Raw genomic sequence first — 15,298 nt, 5'->3', positions numbered from 1 at the left:
TGTGTGGCTAGAATATAAGAGAGAGAGAGAGAATGAGAGAGAGAGAGAGAGAGAGAGAGAGAGAGAGAGAGAGAGAGAGAGAGAGAGAGAGAGACAGAGAAAGAGATGAGGTCAGCAGGAGATTAAACCTTCCCTAATGCATTTACAATAGAAAGACAGTGGTGGGTGATGTGATTTAATGTAAGCATTGAGATCACTTAGCTGCAGTGTGGAGCATGGAAGTTGGGAAACAAAAAGGAAACAGGAAAACAATTAGGAGATGATACGTTCGTCTAAGCAAGAGCTAACTGAAGCTTTAAAAGTTGGAGTTGGCGAGAAGTGGTTATGTTGACAGCTGGGTTGACTTTACTTGCTGAAGGACTAAATGACGGATATAATAAAAAGAGAAAAATTGAAGATGGTAATTTAGGGGTTTTAGTTTGAATAACTTCCTGAATGGCAGTGCCATTTACTGAGATGGGGAAGACTGAGAAATTAACAAGTTTGGGCTACGTATAAAAATCAAGAGCTCAGTTTAAGACATTAAGTTTGAGGTAGCTTTTTAGATATCCAAATAGAGATGTCTCATAGGTTGTCATAAATGTATGTCTGTAGCTCATAGCAGGATCAAGGACTGGAGATGTAGATTTGGAAATCACGAGGATAATGAAATGGTGGGGGCGGGCAGTAGGTTCACCACCCCTATAGGGGCGAAGGAGAGCTGGATTTGAAAGATCAGAGCAAGAGAGCTAGACGAGAACAAGGAGCATTTAGAGGGTAGGATGAATTGAGAAGTTGTATTTGTTATTGATGAAAATGATGGCGAAATTAGGACCATGGGAATGAGATGCTGAACTGGAGGGTGAAGGGAATAATGATTGGTCCTCCTGGGGATGTTTAAGTCACTTAGAATGACTACGGAAACCTAGAGTGAACACTGGGCGAGGATCCAGGACAAGGGGCGGTGTGAGGACAGGGGAGTGGGAAAGAAGCTCTGACTGAGGAGCCCAGGGAGAGCCACTTGAAGGCAGATGGAAGGAGTCGGGCTCACAGGTGAGGCGGGACAGTGGCAGGTGGACATACGGTGAGGCACATTTGCAGTGTAGGGTAGGCAGCATAAAAAGTCGCACAGCAGTGCCAAAAAGCAAGGCATTCCAGGAAGGGAAGAAAGTATCAAAAACAAAGTGCTCCCAAACTCAGAAAACTTCAAATAAGTGACAATGGACTTAACGAGGCCTTATTGCACTAAGCTGTTGCTGACGTGATCACTTACTCCCTTGGCAAACAAATTAACGCTGAAGTGGCACAAATGCTGAAGGATAGAGAATTTGAGTCACATGGCTTCTTGGTACTTCATTGACATGTTTGTGGAAATAATCTTACATTTCCCATCTGCTTTTCAATTTCACTTCATGAATCTGGATCGTTTGTTTACCGATCCACTTCCTTTTTCCCACAGGCAGAGTTGTGCTTAATTATACTGAACATGAGTAGAAAACATGTGATTATGATTCTAACTTCAGCCGTAAGATTGTTCATTTTGTTATCGTACACAACACTTTTAAGTAAGACTATGGGAATGAGACGTTACAGGGAACTTTCCGCAATTGTGAAGCTCACAAGACCAGGCATCATTTTCTTTGCTCATGTCCACATGGAAACCCCTTTGGTGCTAGAACCACCAGGATCACACTGTGTCAGGCATGGTTAGGTGGACAGGAGAGATTTCTAGATGCCCGTGAGAGGAGATCTCCCTCTCCTCTGTGTAGATTTTCTCCTTTTTTTCCGTTCAATTGATTATAACAGCTGCAGCAAAACCCACTTCACCTTAATAAAAGCAAATCAGAGCATCTCATTCTCTATATTCCCGTCTCACTTGTGCAAGTGCTGATTACTGATCTAAAAACATGCTATGCCATAGCCTGGTCATGCTTAGGTTCATTTCCCGCATTCAAGTTTCAGTGACAGCCACCATTCAGTGCCTGCAATGGAATTGCCCTAGCACAACGATATGATGGCCGTCAGGTTAGAAAATCTGTCTTGGGTCAACAATTTGTCATAATGAAAATTTCAGAGGCCCAAGTGTGTTCACTGAATTGTTAGCTACTCATGCTTTTCTCCCTGATATATAATATGCATCGGACTTGCTGACTCTCATTGATAAATTCAGTTTCTTCAGAATAGCTGATAATTATGCTATTGAACAACTGATTTTGCATAACCACATAACTGAAGCTGATTTGACCGTCATTGATGAGAAAAAGAAAATGACAGTGGTTGCCGCTGAATGCCATGTGCCCCTAAAGAACTGGTTAGAGGAAGCAAAGATCAAAAACATCTAATTCTTTTTTTTTTTTTTTTTCCAGATGAGCCATTTTGCCAGCTCCTTATTGTGAAGTGAGAAGTAAATATCTTGGAAATGACAGCAAAATGATACCAAGGTCATGGTTGTCTTCACTCTCCTTTCTGATTTCCATCCTCTTCAAATCACAGTTTACAGGTTGGTGGTCATTTTGCCAAGAGCAAGAACCCCAGAGCTGTTCTGAGATGGAAACATCCAGCTGTGTTGTCTGCCTCTTACTTTATTATGAACAATAAATCCTGTAATAGTCCATTCTATTCAATAGGGGTTTATTGAGTGTCCTCGCATCTCAAGCTTTCTTCTAGGGGCTGCAGTTTTGTGTGATTTGTATGCACCTTGTTTCTGTTTGTGTTTTCAAGTGCCACGGGGATGTTTCTAGGGTAAGCATTTCATTATCAGCTAGATTTCTACTCAACTCCATGGCTCTCATGGTGTGTTATTGTGTCACTTATGCTGTCACACAAACCACAGACTGAAGGGAACAACTTAGTTGAGATTCCAGGTGCCATAACCTGCAAATAGAGGAGGTGTTACTGGACTACGCAGGGCTGGGCTAGCCCTCCATTTACACTGCTGGGCAAACTCAGTAAAAATACCAGGGAGTAAGATCTTGCCTGCTAATTCCATGCAATTGCATAATAATTGAAGAACATTTAGAAATTGTAGACATTACACAAGAGAAAAAAAGATAAAACTGTTCATAATAACCTAGAGATAACCATTGTTATTATTTTTGCTACTTTTATATTTACTTTGTATACACACATACTCACACTCATAAAAATGTAGATGTACTATTTCTTAGACTATTTTTTCCCATTAAAAAGATACTGTGACTATCCATTGATTTACTCCACTTTTTGTTTTTTATTAAATTTTAAATAAAGCACCTATTATGTGCCAGGCACTGTTCTGCGCATGAAGATTTGTGATAAAAGAGGCAAGTTCCAGATTTCATAGAGGACTCATTTTAGTGGGTGTGTAAAGAGAACAGAAAATATAGAAATAAACAAGAAAATATAATGGAATTATAACAGGCTGATGTGACAGATGGAACTTAGGGGGGATGCTTTTATTTGAATAGGCAGAGGTAGCCTCCTTCAGAACATGATGTTAAAGGGTGAATTGAATGACAAAAGGACTTGGCCATGGGAAGATTTCAGGAAGAGCATAGAGAGATCAACTAGTGCAAGGACTTAAAGAGGGACCCAGTTGGCAGGCTGTAGGAACAAAGAGAAGAAGGCCCTTGTAGGTGGAGTCAATGAGGGATGGGAAGATGAACATGACAGAGGATAGAGAGGGGGGCTGGGACCAGCTCTTTTCTACACAGTTTTTTTGTTTGTTTTGTTGTTTTATAATGTATGATCAAAGTCGTTGAAGGGTTTTAAACAAGGGAGTGACATGAGTGACGGATATGTATTAGAAAACAAAACAACAACAGCAATGACAACAACAACAAAATACACCCTCTAGCTGCTGCGTAAGAATGGATGGCAGGGGTGGAGAGCGTAACTAGGGCCATTATAATCGTTCCAAGGAAAGGTGATAATGGATTGAACCAGGGAGTTCAAGCCATTACCCTAGAAAAAGTTTATTAATATCATTAGAGGTATTAAGCTATTCCAAAGATAAGTGATATATGGTCACAATCTAGCAGTAGGCTCTTGGGAAGAAAGAAAGCACATGTGAATCTTTGGATCTTTTTTCAGGGATGAGAAAACTCTATCCTTAAGTGCCACCAGCAGGGTTGACATCAGAAAAAGAGAAGGTGAGATGACATGTGAGCAGAAAACAAGAAAGAAAGTGCCAAGGGAATAAATTAGAAAAACAGGGATTGAGTGGCTGTGAGTGGTAATGCCATTCACAATTTCTACTCACAGCCCTTGTGACAAAAATCACCTACCTCCTCCAGTATTGTGTCATCAGTAAAATTAGTTAATTGATAGGAAATTATAAAGAAGGATGGAATCTAGTGGGTTATTCATATTTACGAGGACTCTATTGTCTGAATTGTGGTGGAATCTTATTAAAATATGAAAATAAGCAGCCTAGGGTCTCAGGCAGGAGCAGTTGTGTAGAGTAATAAGATGTCATCTCAAAATCATTTTCCTGATCATTATACATAAAGGCCTTGATCTAGCCTGTCTTTCATGCACTTAAATCCGAATTAAAGCCAATTATAAGTAGGGAACCTTACTTTCATGCTTTCTTATAGTTAACTTTCATCCATTCTTCTAATCACTGCCTTTATCTGTTCTATTCTCATGTTTTGCTGGCTAGTATCCATCTCCAAAATGTGTGTGGGGGGGGAGGGGGGAGAGAGAGAGAGAGAGATTTAGAATCTAAGTAAGTAACTTCTCCTTCACTCAAATTGTCTTTTAACTGAGCGATGTGTGCAACTCTTGTTTTGCCTGAAATATCTGCGCAGTAATTGGGAAGGTTCTGTATTCACAGAACAATTGCTTAGTGTAAGGAAAAGCAGGAGTTATGGAAAGAGCAGGCACTTTGGGTCAGATTGATAATGATTTGAATCCTGGGTCTGACATTCTGCTCTGTGACCTTGTCAATTTATATAACCTCACTTAGGGACTTGGTTTGGTTATCTGCAGAATAGAGACAGGATTACCTATTTTACAGAGCCCTTGTGAAGAATAGATATGATCATTGTGAAAAGTTCCTCACCACCCAACAGTCATTTCTTCTCTCCATTGCTGTGCATCTATTGGGTTATACAACCAGTTTAGCACTCCTTCCCTGAAGCCTGTTTCTACGTGGATGCCTCCACATATGTATAGACCAAAACATTTTATTGCCTTTCTCTTGGTTGTTACTTGTCCTGCTGTCCACTAGATCCTGTTGCCACTCTTTGGTGGATGAAGCTTTCAGATTTTAAGCCGTCAGCTCATTGGGCCGCAGCTTGGATCTGTCAACTTGGTTACAGGCCACATAGTATGTAAATAATGACACCTCTTAAAATATTTTTAATCCTTCATCTTGATGGATGCTTTTGTGTTTCACATTTGTCCTTTGAGAAAAGAGAAGGAAATAATAGCTCCTCTGGGTGACAGGGGATTTACACACAAAGGACTACATTAACACCAAGAACTATGCTGAGATGTCTTGCTCAGAGACAGAGTTGTTCAAAATCCCAATCCTATTTCTAGTGGTGCTCAGAGGAGGTAGGTGCACCTTTAATTACACTTAAACACTGGATCATCGGGGAAGTGAAACGCTTTTGCTGACTTAGCCAGTTTCAAAATTTGTGAGAAGTGGAGTCAGGAGAAAATGCCTTGGCCTCAGCAGCAGGCTAAGCAAAGCCAGTTTGATCGGCATTTGAAGATGAAGTCATGCACCGTGTGCCCAGGAAGTCACTTAGCTAGAGGAGGAGATTTGGTTCATGGTATTGGTTCTGTTTTCTTGTTTCATCTTAGTGTAATCTGATTTCAGTGAAATGATTTTTAACCTGCTCCACAGATGCTAAGAAGTAGGTTGGGTGTAAAACACCCCACAATAAGGATCCATCCAGCTTAACTGGATAAAGTATTGTAATGTAATAATAGGCCACATGTATTGAGCACTTAGTATACACCACGCACTTCACATGCATGAATTCTCTCAACAACCCTGTGAGGGAGGCAGTGTTTGTTTCTCCATTATATAGATGAGTAAACTGATGCACCAAATGATTAAATAACTTCTCCAAGCTTTCGTAGGGGCTGACTTGAAATTGAACCTAGGCAGACTAACCCCAAAGCCTGTGCCATCAGCCACAATGTCATGTTGCCTAGCAGAGACTCACACAGTGGAAGCCCAATAGATTCCGAGTCAGGAGATGGGGGCTTGAGTGCTGCCATGTGTTTGCTGTGTGCCCCCAGGCAAATCCCTTACATCCTGCAATGTTTAGTTATAAAGATGATAATATTGCTTTCCCAATCTCAGAGGACAGATAACTGTATAATTTATTAAGGATATATTATGTTCCACATGTTTTATATATAGTTTAAATATTCCTTTCAAGTACCTGAAAGGTAGGAAAAATTATCCCCAGTGTGTAGCTAGAATATTTAAATAACATGCCCAAGACCTGTTGGATCCAAAGCTTTCTGGATGTAAAGTCTACACTTTTTCTAGGGTGTGCAAATTTCAAGTATAAAGCCAAATACAAGACCCTGAAACTGAGAGGGTCACACTAGTCTGACCCACTTGACCAGCCCACCGCCTGTTCTGTCTCTGTCTCACCATTGCCATTCTTTCTCCTTGCCTCTTCTTTTATGCCATTTAGTGATTGCTTACTACATGCCAGCAACTATGCAATATGATGTCCCTCCTTTAATCATCACAATAACTCTATAAAGTAGGATCTTAGGGCTCTTTTCTAGGTTGTTTTCTTGTGAATATGGTAAGGACAAAAGGAAAGAACAACTACAGCAAGAAGTAACGTTTTATTGAACACTTACTATGTGCCAGGCAGTATCCTAAGAATTTTATGTAGGTACTACTATTCTTCTCTTTTCATAGATGAGAAAATTGAGGCACAGGGAAATTAATGCCAAGCCCAACTCAGGCAGTCTAACTCCAGATCCGACAGTCTTAGCCACATTTCATTCTCACTGTGCCTCTTCGAGGTAGATCATTTCATTTTCTTTTGCCAATGAAGAAACAGAAGCTCAGAGAAATTGACTTAGGACACACATCTATTATGTTTCAGTGCTGTGATTCAAACTGAGTTTCCCTGATTTCTAAAGGCCATAATTCTTGTATGTGTACCATGTCGTTTCACTTACTTGTCTTTCAGTCATTGAGGCCTGTGTGACTTCCAGAATTTCAGCTTAAAAGGCACTCTGTGAGACTCTGAAGCCACACGTAAGTAAATACTCTGAATGTGACCCTAAAAGCCAGATGACGTTCCTTTGCCTCTGGCACCACCCTCAACTCTCTAATTTTGGAGGCAAAGGAAGCTGCAGGACAGAGCAGTCCAGTGGATCTCAGGCTGAGATTAAGCAGTGTGATGGAGGATCCCTATTCAATTGGTACAAATGGTCCCTCAGACCTGTGGTTATGCCTTAAATGAGACCTGATCACCAGGGAGTGTGTGAGAGGCGCTAGAGCACATCCTTAAACAGAATTTTGCTTGCTGCTTAGGGTGAGTTGCCTCATCCTATGATGCCTCAAACAAAATACCTTTCCAGATCAGTCATGTACCCCAAAAGAAAGAGGCAATGATTTTATTTAGCTCACAGTTCTATTGGTAATTTGGATAGGATTCAGCTTGGTGGTCTTCTGGTCTGGGTAGGGCTTGCTCATTTTACTTGGCCCCTTCAAATGTCCAGCGTTTCATCTGGGAGGGATGGAGCCACTGCAGAGCAGCATTAGCACTGGACCCAGTGATAAGGACATGACCTTTGAGCCTGTCTTCCATGGAGCCACCAGATAAGTCAGAACAAATAATTTCAAGTCTTTGTAAGTGAGTTCCCTCTGCTCCCTCTGGAATGGGGAATGAGGACTGTTATTTTCAGGGCTACTGCTGAGCTGAGAAGCAGAGGATGGAACTGAGGTCACTTAAAATGCCCAAAGTCTTCTGTTCTTACTGAAAATCAGCCATTTTTGTTTAATAAGTGCTATCTAGATTGCTGCAAGCCTTCCGTTAATTTCCAGATTTCTGAAAAAGTTGATTCTGAATGTTTGTGCCCAATTTTCATTGCTTTCATGGAAGGATGGAATTTGGATTTCTTGACTCTGACATTTTTGCTGATGTCAGTTGTCTAATTTATTTTCGTCTTGCTGAAGAGTTGTGGTTTCCTGATTCTTCCTATGCTTCATAATTTTCTATTAACGCTTAGACATTGTGAATTTTATAATAGTGCTGGATTTTGCTGTATTTCTTTTAACTTTGTTGGGCTTTGTTCTGGGATATAGTTAGTTAGGATAAGTTTGACTTTTTCTAGGCTTACTTGTAAGCTTTGTGAAGGTGGGTCCAGAGTAGTCCTTAATCAGGGGCTAATTTGGCTGCCCTATTAGTGTAGTACCCTCTGAGGTCTCTACCTAGTGCCCTGTGTATTAGGTGGGGTTTCCACTCCGGCCAGTTGGAACAGAGACTATTCCCAACCCTGTGGGATCTCCAAGGATTATTTCCATCTACACCCTTCCAGTGCCTCTTCTCCAGATTTGGACTTTTTTTTTCTCATGCATGCAGATCTAACAACAATTTGAGGGGACCCTTCTGGATCTCTAGAGTTGTGTCTTTGTGTCGCTCCCTCAGCTTTCATAGTCTGTCCCACAAATTCTTGCCATTTGCCATCTCTAAATCATGAAATGTGTCGCCTCGGTTCAGCAAACCTGTTGACATATTTGGCTTCTCGCTCCCTCTCCTGCACTAAGACTTGGAAACTCACTGCAGTCACTATACTGGGAAGATTGTAGGACTCACCTTGTTCTTGTTTTCAACTTTCAGGCAGCACTGTGCTATGCTGCGTGTTGTGCAACGACTGAAACCAATGTTTCATCGTTTTTATCTGGTTCACAAGTTGTTTATAGTAGGATTGTTAATCCAGGCCCCAACCCTCCATCATGGCCAGAAGTTAAAGCATTCATAATAACCCCATAATTAGCATAGATGTAAACAGCTCTTCATCTTACTGGTCCTTTGGTCACTTTTGGTCACATTTGGTCTTTTGGTCATTTATTCTTATATTCCATGCTTTCTTTCTGCTTGGATTTATTTTTATTTGGCAGAAGTATATCCTGGCAGAAAGGATTCTTGGGTGGTATACCTTCTGAACTTTTGTATGTCTAGAACGTTATTCCTTCATTTGTTGGTCTGGCAAACAAATCTATGCTCAAAATAGACATAGCTTAAAGACATTGCTTTATTGTTTTCCATAATCTGGTGTTTCATACACGATTTCTGATACCAATTGGTTGATAGTCTGTTTTTATCTTTTTAGAGGCACTTAGAATTTTCTGTTTTTTTGTTTTTTTTTTAGAATTCAGAAATATATTCTTCATGGAGCAAGACTCAATTGCTATGATGGGAGGAGAATGCAGGAAAATATTTTTTAAATCTAGCATTATGGAGAGAAAAAAATACCTGTGGAAAATGAGTTTCCCACAAAGATCTTTATGAATCCCACATAGTCTGTCTCTGATGCCTCAGGCCTGTTTTTGTCCCCAGTATTCCTGTCTGTGGCCTCCTTCATACTTTGAACTTCCTCATCTACTTTGCCAATGGCTCTTGCCTACTTTTCTTTATTTAACCATAATTGGTATACAATATTATATTAGATATATTAGTTTCAGGTGTACAATATCGTGATTCAACATTTTTATACCTTACAATGTGATCATCCCACTAATTCTAGTTGTCATCTGTCACCATGCAAACATATCACAGCATTATTGACTATATTTTGGCCTACTTTTGTAGGATGTTTTGTGAACCAGGTCTGTGTTACTTCCTTAGTTAACAGTAATTGTTGCTGTGCATAGAAACATAATCTGCAAATTTTATTCTCCTTATAAAAAAATGAAGTCTGAGAGTTATATGCTATAACATATAGGTTTTTACAGTTCAGTATACAACTGTTCTACAATTAGATATATCCACTTTGCAGCTAGTTCTAAAAGAAAAATGGTTTGAGTAGAAACCCAAGTTCTAATATAGTGATGACATATATTTACTGGTAAATGTTATTGCCTAGGAAAATTAATTCGAGGTTAAAATAGGCACAAACAATGATATTAGAAGTGATAATGTGTTAAAGCGTACATTGCAATGCCCATTTTCATTTTGCGAATTGTTTTCAGATTACATAATGTCATTAAAATTGAAGGCAGCCTATGGAAGGGCACTGCTGTTGACTAAAAGCAGCTGAAACAGCTTTGCCTTTGTGTGTGTGTTTTTACCCTCCTACGTCTGCTGTTATACAACATAGAAATGGCTATTCCCTTCCCAAACATTCAGCCGAAAAGAGGAAAATAAGATAGGATATAATCTGGGGTAAATGCTTTTTGTAAGAATATGGTTTCTAAAATGCAAGTTTCAATATCATTCTACTCTAAATATTCTGACAGACATTTGATAGATGCCAGGAAGATAAAAAGAGAGTAGGTTACTTTCTCTTGGGATTTCACATTGTGTACAATGAAGTATTCATTTAAATACTTTGATCAACAGTATTTGTTGGTATTCCTCTCTATGGCTGTAGAACAAACTATTTTCAGTGCCAAGTACATATCTTTATAGCTGAAATTAACTTATTGTTTATTAGGGGTTTTGTTTCCTTAGGGGCTTTGGACAAGATGTGGAATTCAAGTGTACACTCTGGGAGGGGAAAAAATACTGAAAGTGGTTGGAAGAATAAAATAAAAGAAGAAAATACATGAGAATACACATTTAGGAGTTAACCTTCGAAAACAGACTAAAATTGTCTCCAAATTTCTGGTGTCAATTTTCATGTCTTCTCTAAGCTCCTCCAGCAGATATGTGGACTCCCCTATGGGGTGTTTTGGATGGACCCAGGAATAGTGGGTTGATGTCACTGGAATGCTGGTGGATGGAGCTCCCACTGGAACAAAGAAGCTAAGGCCTGGGATTACTCGATGCCTAACTGTTCTGGCCTCTAATATTCTTGTGTTTCAAAATGGGAATGGCAGAAAGTGACAGCGGCAGGATGTTAGTTTAAGTCATCCCCTGGCCATGTTAAAATACTGGTAGAAAAGGAGAGCTCTTTTGTAAAGGAATGCTTTAAAAACATTTTTGTAAAGGTTAAAATAGAAACAGTACGTGCTGAAGGTACAGAAAGAAGGTAAATTTCCAATATTTAGACAGAAGTTAAAAATGTTATCCAAAGTAGAAAGTCCACTTGGGAATTAAGATCTTGAAAGTATCTTGGGCAAGGCAGGAATCCTGTACAACACGGATGCCTTGTAACAAATGCCTGGTTATAGCCAGTATGAGCTCCTGCCACAGAAGAAACAGCCTGTGGTGGAGATGAAGAGAGCCTGCACGGTTTTGGTTCAAATCCAAATTGTTGTGGCGATCAATCAAGTTGGTGAAGAAACTTTGGACAGGATGGATTCAAGGGAGTTTTAATTTTTCGAAGAGGGAGAAAAGCAATTTAAAAAATTTCCATCTTGAGAGAAAGAATTTAGGATAGCAGAAATAATTACTCCCACAAATGCCACTGGTTACATTCAAATGGGCACTTTTGGACATTGCTGGTGACAATTATAAACTCGTATGATTCTCTTGAAAGCAATATGGCAACACAAGCAAGAACTGTAGACATAGTCATAGCCCTTAAGCCAGGAATCTCACCCTGGGGAATATGTTCTAAGGAAATAATTCCACAGAAGCAAAATATCTATCTACCTCGTATATGCAAGAAAATGTTCATTATAACAAGTTTATAATAACAACTACAAAAATGTCATTGAGAAACAAGTATATGTATAAAACTTTTGTGAAATCGTTTAGTGAATTATGGAACATTAAATCCACTGAATATTATTCAGCCATTAAAATTATAATTATGAAGACCATGAATAACAAGGAAAAATATTTATACTATGGCGTTTAAAAAAAATGGAATTACTATGTACATTAGCATTACAGCTGTTTAAACGTTTGTGAGAGAAAGAAAATGTGCAGAACTTACTATAGTTATCATAGTTTGGTGGACTCATGGATAATTTATTCCCTTTTAAAAATAGTGTTTAATAAATGATAAATATATTTTAATAGAGTGCAGTGGAAACAGAACTGGTCAGGGGGATAAAAACAGTAACTAATAGAGTAAAACTGGCAAGAAGAATATATAAGGCAATGCTATGTGACGCCTGTGGAAAGTTTGTTGTCTTAGTTTAGCAGAGGAAAATCACTGTAAGTATGTGTAATATAAATTACCTTTTATAATAAAAATGTTATACAGGTGATGGAAGTTCAGTGAAGCTGTTCTAAGCCTTGGTGTGAAGTGTACAGTCTTCTTTCCATGACTATCAATTACAGAGATAGAGTGTAAGCGAACTGACAAAACCACTAGCTTGTTAGAAACGGATTTGCTAACAACTTAGTACCATCCCCAGTGACTAGCACCATAATCCACTTCCACCAAAACCATGTGTTTACTATATACAATTAAATATGTAATGTATATATGTATCTGGTGTCTGTTTGTGTGTCTCTGTGTGTTTACTTTTACCTTTTAAAAATTATGGGCTGTTTTCTATATACAGAAAAATGTACAAAACCTATAAATTCAGTTTACCAAGTAACTATGAATTGAACACTGTAGAACCACCATTTAGATTGGGAATTGGAATGTTACTAGTACCTTAGAGGCTCCCAATCATGGCCCCTTCTGTCACCCAGGATGGTAGCCATGATCAGATGCATGACCCTGATTTTCTGGAATAATCATTTCCTGATTTTGCTTGCTTTTTCTATGGGACCCAGGTGTACAGAATTGTATCAGCCATAATTCTTGGTTCATGGCACACTGTCATAATTGGTCTACAATAGACTATTTTCATTCCATTTCATAACAATATGATGAAAATTATGACTTCATCACCTCATCTAAGAACCAAGATGTTACCACTTACTTATAGCTTCCTAAATATTCCTCAACTATTTAATTGCACTGTCTCCCTCCCGGTGGTAGGCAGGATCCCATATTGTGTATTAATCATGTCTTGCTCCTTTTAGAAATAGTTTTAATATCTGCATCTCTATCTTCAGACAGTATGTTTAATTTTATCTGGTTTTGAGTTTATGTGGGTTGAATTATACCACATATATTCTTCAATGACTTGATTCTTTCACTAAAATTATGTTTTTAAGATTCATCCCTGTTCATGTGTCTATCTCTAGTTTATTTATTTTCACTTCTAAATAGTATGTGATTGCATAAACATACTGTAATTTATTTATTCAATTTAATGCTGATAGACATTTGTATTTCCAGTTTTTAAAATTTATGAACAGTACTGCTATGAACAATTTTGAATACTTCTCTGGATGCACACATACAGGAGTTTCTTTAGGTTTATTCTAGAGGTACATTAAATATACCTTTCAGCAGGTTATTGAAATTAATATTCAACCAAAGCTGAGGCCAAACATAAATGCCATTCCAATAGAATAAATTCTATTTTGTAAGAATAAAATCTAAACATTTCCATAATAATGTAGTTATTATAGTTTAAATATTAAACTTTTTAGTGATCACATTTTAAACACTTGAAATGGTATACTAATTTCTCAATGCTGTTGATTGTATCAGTTCTGTTGATGATACTATAGCCAGCATATTTCATTTTTATACTAGATACTTACTTTGAATTAAGGTCAGGTGAGAAACAAGGTATCATTTCACCCAGTCTGTCAGTATAGGAGCAAGCTCTCCGACAGGAATATTGGCACCAGTTGTTATCATGCATTCCTTTATTTCTAATGGTAAAGGCCTACTGTAAAGACATAGCTTCACTTTGACTCATGAACTTAAATACTTGGTCGATGGTAATGATGCAATTTTATTGAACTAAACTGAAGCTTTGGGTATTGCTTGAAGAAGATTGTGTCTGACTCTTTTCTGAAGTAGATTTAAGGTCAGTGTCCTCACATATGCTTTTTATTTATAATATTTTTGCCTTTAATTTTTCCTATACCCATCAAATTGATAAAAAGAAAGTTTCTAAACCTTGAGTTTAGAAATAAGCCAATGCAGCAATGTGATTAGCAATTAAAAACAAAAAGTGATATGGAAATTCCCATCTGCATCTCAGCTTTCACTGCATGCACAATTTCAGATTCTTATTTTGAGAAGAATGATTGAAGAATTTTTTCAGCAAGTGTCAAGTAAGAAATACTTGCATGCATTTTCAAGACACATGAGTTTGGATTCTTCTTCAGTAGTCATAGTAAATAAATGAGTTCACTGTGTTCTAGTGCATCCTGCTTTATTGATATTGTTCACTGCAGTGTATAGTATTGAAGTTCTTGTTTCTATTATTAACACATAGGAGCCTCTTTTCTGATTTTTAAAAAACATCTTGTGTAAGTATAATACAAGAGTGTTTCAAAATCTCTTGTATGATGTGTAGGTTGACTTTAGTGGGAAAAGAAAAATGGAAGTGGTCCAACATTATTCCATTTATCACCAGTAATTCTGGAACATTAATGTTGAAGAGTGAACACACTACAGGAGGGTGTGAGCAAAATGTCATATGTGCATGATTTCTAAACTACTTGTAGCCATATGGTTTTGTTATTAATGATGACTGCATCACACTTATGTTCATTAATGTTTTCCTGGAGTTAAGCAATATGATTCGCAAAACTCATGCAATGGACATACATAGAACCTTATGTCCAACAACTATAAGAAACACATTCTATTTAAACACATGCCAAATTTGAACATTTTCTGGTTAGTATAGCAAATCTCAACAAGTATCTAAGGATTGGAATCATATAGACACATCTTTTGACCACAGTGCAATGAACCTAGGATTGAATAATTTTAAAATTACATATTTTGAAATTTAAAATACACATTTATAAACTAAATCAATGAATCAAAAAAGAAATTACACTGGAAATTAAAAAACGTTTTGAACTGACAAAAATGAGAAGCCACATACAAATATTGAGGAATTTAACAAAAATCAGAGGGAAATATATAGCCATATTGCATAAAAATGCTTACATTTGAAAAGTAGGAAAACAACAACAAAAATCAATAAGCTGGTCATCCAAATTAGAATTGGAAAACAACAGTGAATAAGCTCAAAGAACCAAAAACAAATAGATAAATAAATATATAAATAGGTAGGTAGTAATTAATGAATACAATTAAAATGTACAACACAAACTGTACTTTGAAAAGACTAATGTAATTGACAAACCTGTGGGTGAGTGATGCAAAAAAGAAAAAATGACACAGACTATCTTAAGAA

General features: G+C 37.8%; 1 long non-coding RNA gene across 1 annotated transcript in view; it reads left to right on the top strand.

Moving 5' to 3' along the window:
- The window catches only part of LOC141572121 (uncharacterized), a 154,149-nt gene that overhangs the window by 120,011 nt on the left and 18,840 nt on the right, over positions 1-15,298 (top strand). The window contains exon 2 of the long non-coding RNA XR_016018650.1: positions 2,346-2,479. This is a non-coding gene — a long non-coding RNA (uncharacterized LOC141572121). The remainder of the gene's footprint in view (positions 1-2,345; positions 2,480-15,298) is intronic.

This window comes from Rhinolophus sinicus, chromosome 14 (assembly GCF_057876585.1).
Source record: "Rhinolophus sinicus isolate RSI-liver-muscle chromosome 14, RSI-T2T, whole genome shotgun sequence".
NCBI classification, from domain to species: Eukaryota; Metazoa; Chordata; class Mammalia; order Chiroptera; family Rhinolophidae; genus Rhinolophus; species Rhinolophus sinicus.
The sequence above is the reverse complement of the archived record's forward strand: the minus strand, read 5'-3'. Positions and strand labels throughout refer to the sequence as shown.